Source organism: Amaranthus tricolor, chromosome 2 (genome assembly GCF_026212465.1).
Source record: "Amaranthus tricolor cultivar Red isolate AtriRed21 chromosome 2, ASM2621246v1, whole genome shotgun sequence".
NCBI classification, from domain to species: Eukaryota; Viridiplantae; Streptophyta; class Magnoliopsida; order Caryophyllales; family Amaranthaceae; genus Amaranthus; species Amaranthus tricolor.
In genome coordinates, this window is record NC_080048.1 from 21068658 (window position 1) to 21078483 (window position 9826).

The following is a 9826-nucleotide window of genomic DNA, read 5'->3' on the forward strand; positions in this document are numbered from 1 at the left end:
GTTTGAGCTACTCTATGCGCAAAATTGCCAAAGACGCTTAAAAACCCTTGAAATCGCAACTAAACACGTAATTTCTAGCATATGACTATGATTTACAATTCTAACCACTTCAACATAATAATATATACCAAATAGAGTTGTGATCAAGTTTCGTGCAAAATAAACTAAGTTTGAGCTACTTTATGCGCAAAAGTGCCAAAAACACTTAAAAACCCTTAAAATCGCAACTTAACACGTAATTTCTAGCATATGACTATGATTTACAATTCAAACCACCTCAACATAATAATATATACCTAATAGAGTTGTGGTCAAGTTTCGTGCAAAATAAACTAAGTTTGAGCTACTTTATGCGCAAAAGTGCCAAAAACGCTTAGAAACCCTTAAAATCGAAACTTAACACGTAATTTCTAGCATATGACTATGATTTACAATTCTCAACACTTCAACACAATAATATATACCAAATGGAGTTTTGTGTCATGTTTCGTGCAAAACAAACCAAGTCTGAGCTACTTTATGCGCAAAATATACCATAAACGTTTAAAAACGCTTAAAATCGCAACTTAATATGTAATTTCTAGCATATGACTATGATTTAAAATTCTAACCACTTCAACACAATAATATATACCAAATAGAGTTGTGGTCAAATTTCGTGCAAAATAAACTATGTTTGAGCGCAAAAGTGCCAAAAACGCTTTAAAACCCTTAAAATCGCAACTTAACACGTAATTTCTAGCATATGAATATGATTCACATATCTAACCACTTCAACATAATAATATATTCCAAATCGAGTTGTGTGTCAAGTTTCGTGCAAAACAAACCAAGTTTGAGCTAATTTATGCGCGAAAGTGTTAAAAATGCTTAAAAACCCTTAAAATCGCAACTTAAAACGTAATTTCTAGCATATGACTATGATTTAAAAATCTTACCACTTCAACACAATAATAAATTCAAAATAGTGTTGTGTGCCAAGTTTCGTGAAAAACAAACCGTGTTTGAGCTACTTTATGCGCAAAAGTGCCAAAAAAAGCATAAAAACCCTTAAAATAGAAACTTAGCACGTATATTCTAGCATATGACTATGATTTACAATTCTAACCACTTCAACACAATAATATATACCAAATAGAGTTGTGGTCAAATTTCGTGCAAAATAAACTATATTTGAGCGCAAAAGTGCCAAAAACGCTTAAAAACCCTTAAAATCGCAACTTAACACGTAATTTCTAGCATATGAATATGATTCACATATCTAACCACTTCAACATAATAACATATTCCAAATCGAGTTGTGTGTAAAGTTTCGTGCAAAACAAACCAAGCTTGAGCTAATTTATGCGCAAAAGTGTTAAAAATGCTAAAAAACCCTTAAAATCGCAACTTAACACGTAATTTCTAGCATATGACTATGATTTAAAAATCTTACCACTTCAACACAATAATAAATTCAAAATAGTGTTGTGTGCCAAGTTTCGTGAAAAACAAACCGTGTTTGAGCTACTTTATGTGCAAAAGTGCCAAAAACGCTTAAAAAACCCTTAAAATAGCAACGTAACATGTAATTTCTAGATATGACTATGATTTAAACTTCTAACCACTTCAACACAATAATACATACCAAATAGTGTTGTATGGCAAGTTTCGTGCAAAACAAACAAAGTTTGAGCTACTTTTTGCGAAAAAGTGCCAAAAACGCTTAAAAACCCTTAAAATCGCAACTAAACACGTAATTTCTAACATATGACTATGATTTACAATTCTAACCACTTCAACTACATAATATATACCAAATAGAGTTGTGTGTTAAGTTTCGTGCCAAACAAACCAAGTTTTAGCTACTTTATGCGCAAAAGTGCCAAAAACGCTTATAAACCCTTAAAATAGCAACTTGACACGTAATTTCTAGCGTATGACTATCATTTACAATTCTAACCACTTCAACACAATAATATATACCAAATAGAGTTGTGTATGAAGTCTCGTGCAAAACAAACAATGTTTGAGCTACTTTATGCGCAAAAGTGTTAAAAATGCTTAAAACCCCTTAAAATCTGAACTTAACACGTAATTTCTAGCATATGACTATGATTTAAAAATCTTACAACTTCAACACAATAATAAATTCAAAATAGTGTTGTGTGCCAAGTTTCGTGAAAAAAAATCGTGTCTGAGCTACTTTATGTGCAAAAGTGCCAAAAAAAGCTTAAAAACCCTTAAAATCGAAACTTAACACGTAATTTCTAGCATATGACTATGATTTACAATTCTAACCACTTCCACACAATAATTTATACCAAATAGAGTTGTGTGTCATGATTCATGCAAAACAAACCAAGTTTGAGCTACTTTATGTGCAAAAGTGCCAAAAACGCTTAAAAAACCCTTAAAATAGCAACGTAACATGTAATTTCTAGATATGACTATGATTTAAACTTCTAACCACTTCAATTTAATAATATATACCAAATAGTGTTGTATGCCAAGTTTCGTGCAAGACAAACAAAGTTTGAGCTACTTTTTGCGAAAAAGTGCCAAAAACGCTTAAAAACCCTTAAAATCGCAACTAAACACGTAATTTCTAACATATGATTATGATTTACAATTCTAACCACTTCAACTACATAATATATACCAAATAGAGTTGTGTGTTAAGTTTCGTGCCAAACAAACCAAGTTTGAGCTACTTTATGCGGAAAAGTGCCAAAAACGCTTAAAAACCCTTAAAATAGCAACTTGACACGTAATTTCTAGCGTATGACTATCATTTACAATTCTAACCACTTCAACACAATAATATATACCAAATAGAGTTGTGTATCAAGTTTCGTGCAAAACAAACCAAGTTTGAGCTACTTTATGCGCAAAAGTGTTAAAAATGCTTAAAACCCCTTAAAATCTGAACTTAACACGTAATTTCTAGCATATGACTATGATTTAAAAATCTTACCACTTCAACACAATAATAAATTCAAAATAGTGTTGTGTGCCAAGTTTCGTGAAAAAAAATCGTGTTTGAGCTACTTTATGTGCAAAAGTGCCAAAAAAAGCTTAAAAACCCTTAAAATCGAAACTTAACACGTAATTTCTAGCATATGACTATGATTTACAATTCTAACCACTTCCACACAATAATTTATACCAAATAGAGTTGTGTGTCATGATTCATGCAAAACAAACCAAGTTTGAGCTACTTTATGTGCAAAAGTGCCAAAAACACTTAAAAAACCCTTAAAATCGCAACGTAACATGTAATTTCTGGCATATGACTATGATTTAAACTTCTAACCACTTAAACACAATAACATATAACAAATAGTGTTGTGTGTCAAGTTTCGTAGAAAACAAGCCAAGTTTGTTTGAGCTACTTTATGCGCAAAGGTGCCAAAGACGCTTAAAAACCCTTAAAATCGCAACTAAACACGTACTTTCTAGCATATGACTATGATTTACAATTCTAACCACTTCAACATAATAATATATACAAAATAGAGTTGTGGTCATGTTTCGTGCAAAATAAACTAAATTTGAGCGACTTAATGAGCAAAAGTGCCAAAAACACTTAAAAACCCTTAAAATCGCAACTTAACACGTAATTTCTAGCATATGACTAAGATTTATAATTCTAACCACTTCAACACAATAATATATACCAAATAGAGTTGTGTGTCAAGTTTCGTGCAAAACAAACCAAGTTTGAGCTACTTTATGCGCAAATATACCAAAAACGCTTAAAAACGCTTAAAATCACAACTTAACACGTAATTTCTAGCATATGACTATGATTTAAAATTCTAACCACTTCAACACGATAATATATGCCAAATAGAGTTGTCGTCAAATTTCATGCAAAATAAACTATGTTTGAGCGCAAAAGTGCCAAAAACGCTTAAAAATCCTTAAAATCGCAACTTAACACGTAATTTCTAGCATATAAATATGATTCACATATCTAACCACTTCAACATAATAATATATTCCAAATCGAGTTGTGTGTCAAGTTTCGTGCAAAACAAACCAAGTTTGAGCTACTTTATGCGCAAAAGTGCCAAAAACGCTTAAAAACCCTCAAAAACGCAACTTAACACATAATTTCTAACATATGACTATGATTTAAAACTCTAACCACTTCAACACAATAATATATAAATAGAGTTGTATGCCAAGTTTCGTGCAAAACAAACAAAGTTTGAGCCACTTTTTGCGAAAAAGTGCCAAAAACGCTTAAAAACCCTTAAAATTGCAACTAAACACGTAATTTCTGACATATGACTATGATTTACAATTCTAACCACTTGGACTACATAATATATACCAAATAGAGTTTTGTGTTAAGTTTCGTGCCAAACAAACCAAGTTTGAGCTACTTTATCCGCAAAAGTGCCAAAAAACGCTTAAAAACCCTTAAAATCGCAACTTAACACGTAATTTCTAGCATATGACTATGATTTACAATTCAAACCACCTCAACATAATAATATATACCAAATAGAGTTGTGGTCAAGTTTCGTGCAAAATAAACTAAGTTTGAGCTACTTTATGCGCAAAAGTGCCAAAAACACTTAAAAAGCCTTAAAATCGCAACTTAACACGTAATTTCTAGCATATGACTATGATTTACAATTCTCACCACTTCAACACAATAATATATACCAAATGGAGTTTTGTGTCATGTTTCGTGCAAAACAAACCAAGTCTGAGCTACTTTATGCGCAAAATATACCATAAACGTTTAAAAACGCTTAAAATCGCAACTTAATATGTAATTTCTAGCATATGACTATGATTTAAAATTCTAACCACTTCAACACAATAATATATACCAAATAGAGTTGTGGTCAAATTTCGTGCAAAATAAACTATGTTTGAGCGCAAAAGTGCCAAAAACGCTTAAAAACCCTTAAAATCGCAACTTAACACGTAATTTCTAGCATATGAATATGATTCACATATCTAACCACTTCAACATAATAATATATTCCAAATCGAGTTGTGTGTCAAGTTTCGTGCAAAACAAACCAAGTTTGAGCTAATTTATGCGCGAAAGTGTTAAAAATGCTTAAAAACCCTTAAAATCGCAACTTAAAACGTAATTTCTAGCATATGACTATGATTTAAAAATCTTACCACTTCAACACAATAATAAATTTAAAATAGTGTTGTGTGCCAAGTTTCGTGAAAAACAAACCGTGTTTGAGCTACTTTATGCGCAAAAGTGCCAAAAAAAGCATAAAAACCCTTAAAATCGAAACTTAGCACGTATATTCTAGCATATGACTATGATTTACAATTCTAACCACTTCAACACAATAATATATACCAAATAGAGTTGTGGTCAAATTTCGTGCAAAATAAACTATATTTGAGCGCAAAAGTGCCAAAAACGCTTAAAAACCCTTAAAATCGCAACTTAACACGTAATTTCTAGCATATGAATATGATTCACATATCTAACCACTTCAACATAATAATATATTCCAAATCGAGTTGTGTGTAAAGTTTCGTGCAAAACAAACCAAGCTTTAGCTAATTTATGCGCAAAAGTGTTAAAAATGCTAAAAAAACCCTTAAAATCGCAACTTAACACGTAATTTCTTGCATATGACTATGATTTAAAAATCTTACCACTTCAACACAATAATAAATTCAAAATAGTGTTGTGTGCCAAGTTTCGTGAAAAACAAACCGTGTTTGAGCTACTTTATGCGCAAGAGTGCCAAAAAAAGCTTAAAAACCCTAAAAATCGAAACTTAACACGTAATTTCTAGCATATGACTATGATTTACAATTCTAACCACTTCAACACAATAATTTATACCAAATAGAGTTGTGTGTCATGATTCATGCAAAACAAACCAAGTTTGAGCTACTTTATGTGCAAAAGTGCCAAAAACGCTTAAAAAACCCTTAAAATAGCAACGTAACATGTAATTTCTAGATATGACTATGATTTAAACTTCTAACCACTTCAACACAATAATATATACCAAATAGTGTTGTATGCCAAGTTTCGTGCAAAACAAATAAAGTTTGAGCTACTTTTTGCGAAAAAGTGCCAAAAACGCTTAAAAACCCTTAAAATCGCAACTAAACACGTAATTTCTAACATATGACTATGATTTACAATTCTAACCACTTCAACTACATAATATATACCAAATAGAGAGTTGTGTGTTAAGTTTCGTGCCAAACAAACCATGTTTTAGCTACTTTATGCGGAAAAGTGCCAAAAACGCTTAAAAACCCTTAAAATAGCAACTTGACACGTAATTTCTAGCGTATGACTATCATTTACAATTCTAACCACTTCAACACAATAATATATACCAAATAGAGTTGTGTATCAAGTTTCGTGCAAAACAAACCAAGTTTGAGCTACTTTATGCGCAAAAGTGTTAAAAATGCTTAAAACCCCTTAAAATCTGAACTTAACACGTAATTTCTAGCATATGACTATGATTTAAAAATCTTACCACTTCAACACAATAATAAATTCAAAATAGTGTTGTGTGCCAAGTTTCGTGAAAAAAAATCGTGTTTGAGCTACTTTATGTGCAAAAGTGCCAAAAAAAGCTTAAAAACCCTAAAAATCGAAACTTAACACGTAATTTCTAGCATATGACTATGATTTACAATTCTAACCACTTCCACACAATAATTTATACCAAATAGAGTTGTGTGTCATGATTCATGCAAAACAAACCAAGTTTGAGCTACTTTATGTGCAAAAGTGCCAAAAACGCTTAAAAAACCCTTAAAATCGCAACGTAACATGTAATTTCTGGCATATGACTATGATTTAAACTTCTAACCACTTAAACACAATAACATATAACAAATAGTGTTGTGTGTCAAGTTTCGTAGAAAACAAGCCAAGTTTGTTTGAGCTACTTTATGCGCAAAAGTGCCAAAGACGCTTAAAAACCCTTAAAATCGCAACTAAACACGTACTTTCTAGCATATGACTATGATTTACAATTCTAACCACTTCAACATAATAATATATACCAAATAGAGTTGTGGTCAAGTTTCGTGCAAAATAAACTAAATTTGAGCTACTTAATGAGCAAAAGTGCCAAAAACACTTAAAAAACCCTTAAAATCGCAACTTAACACGTAATTTCTAGCATATGACTATGATTTATAATTCTAACCACTTCAACACAATAATATATACCAAATAGAGTTGTGTGTCAAGTTTCGTGCAAAACAAACCAAGTTTGAGCTACTTTATGCGCAAATATACCAAAAACGCTTAAAAACGCTTAAAATCACAACTTAACACGTAATTTCTAGCATATGACTATGATTTAAAATTCTAACCACTTCAACACGATAATATATACCAAATAGAGTTGTGGTCAAATTTCATGCAAAATAAACTATGTTTGAGCGCAAAAGTGCCAAAAACGCTTAAAAATCCTTAAAATCGCAACTTAACACGTAATTTCTAGCATATAAATATGATTCACATATCTAACCACTTCAACATAATAATATATTCCAAATCGAGTTGTGTGTCAAGTTTCGTGCAAAACAAACCAAGTTTGAGCTACTTTATGCGCAAAAATGCCAAATACGCTTAAAAACCCTCAAAAAAAGCAACTTAACACATAATTTCTAACATATGACTATGATTTAAAAACTCTAACCACTTCAACACAATAATATATACCAAATAGAGTTGTATGCCAAGTTTCGTGCAAAACAAACAAAGTTTGAGCCACTTTTTGCGAAAAAGTGCCAAAAACGCTTAAAAACCCTTAAAATTGCAACTAAACACGTAATTTCTAACATATGACTATGATTTACAATTCTAACCACTTCGACTACATAATATATACCAAATAGAGTTTTGTGTTAAGTTTCGTGCCAAACAAACCAAGTTTGAGCTACTTTATGCGCAAAAGTGCCAAAAACGCTTAAAAACCCTTAAAATCGCAACTTGACACGTAATTTCTAGCGTATGACCATCATTTACAATTCTAACCACTTCAACAGAATAATATATACCAAATAGGGTTATGTATCAAGTTTCGTGCAAAACAAACCAAGTTTGAGCTACTTTATGCGCAAAAGTGTTAAAATGCTTAAAAACCCTTAAAATCTCAACTTAACACGTAATTTCTAGCATATGACTATGATTTAAAAATCTTACCACTTCAACACAATAATAAATTCAAAATAGTGTTGTGTGCCAAGTTTCGTGAAAAAAAATCGTGTTTGAGCTACTTTATGCGCAAAAGTGCCAAAAAAAGCTTAAAAACCCTTAAAATCGAAACTTAACACGTAATTTCTAGCATATGACTATGATTTACAATTCTAACCACTTCCACACAATAATTTATACCAAATAGAGTTGTGTGTCATGATTCATGCAAAACAAACCAAGTTTGAGCTACTTTATGTGCAAAAGTGCCAAAAACGCTTAAAAATCCTTAAAATCGCAACGTAACATGTAATTTCTGGCATATGACTATGATTTAAACTTCTAACCACTTAAACACAATAACATATAACAAATAGTGTTGTGTGTCAAGTTTCGTAGAAAACAAGCCAAGTTTGTTTGAGCTACTTTATGCGCAAAAGTGCCAAAGACGCTTAAAAACCCTTAAAATCGCAACTAAACACGTACTTTCTAGCATATGACTATGATTTACAATTCTAACCACTTCAACATAATAATATATACCAAATAGAGTTGTGGTCAAGTTTCGTGCAAAATAAACTAAATTTGAGCTACTTAATGAGCAAAAGTGCCAAAAACACTTAAAAACCCTTAAAATCGCAACTTAACACGTAATTTCTAGCATATGACTATGATTTATAATTCTAACCACTTCAACACAATAATATATACCAAATAGAGTTGTGTGTCAAGTTTCGTGCAAAACAAACCAAGTTTGAGCTACTTTATGCGCAAATATACCAAAAACGCTTAAAAACGCTTAAAATCACAACTTAACACGTAATTTCTAGCATATGACTATGATTTAAAATTCTAACCACTTCAACACGATAATATATACCAAATAGAGTTGTGGTCAAATTTCATGCAAAATAAACTATGTTTGAGCGCAAAAGTGCCAAAAAACGCTTAAAAATCCTTAAAATCGCAACTTAACACGTAATTTCTAGCATATAAATATGATTCACATATCTAACCACTTCAACATAATAATATATTCCAAATCGAGTTGTGTGTCAAGTTTCGTGCAAAACAAACCAAGTTTGAGCTACTTTATGCGCAAAAATGCCAAATACGCTTAAAAACCCTCAAAAACGCAACTTAACACATAATTTCTAACATATGACTATGATTTAAAACTCTAACCACTTCAACACAATAATATATACCAAATAGAGTTGTATGCCAAGTTTCGTGCAAAACAAACAAAGTTTGAGCCACTTTTTGCGAAAAAGTGCCAAAAACGCTTAAAAACCCTTAAAATTGCAACTAAACACGTAATTTCTAACATATGACTATGATTTACAATTCTAACCACTTCGACTACATAATATATACCAAATAGAGTTTTGTGTTAAGTTTCGTGCCAAACAAACCAAGTTTGAGCTACTTTATGCGCAAAAGTGCCAAAAACGCTTAAAAACCCTTAAAATCGCAACTTGACACGTAATTTCTAGCGTATGACCATCATTTACAATTCTAACCACTTCAACAGAATAATATATACCAAATAGGGTTATGTATCAAGTTTCGTGCAAAACAAACCAAGTTTGAGCTACTTTATGCGCAAAAGTGTTAAAATGCTTAAAAACCCTTAAAATCTCAACTTAACACGTAATTTCTAGCATATGA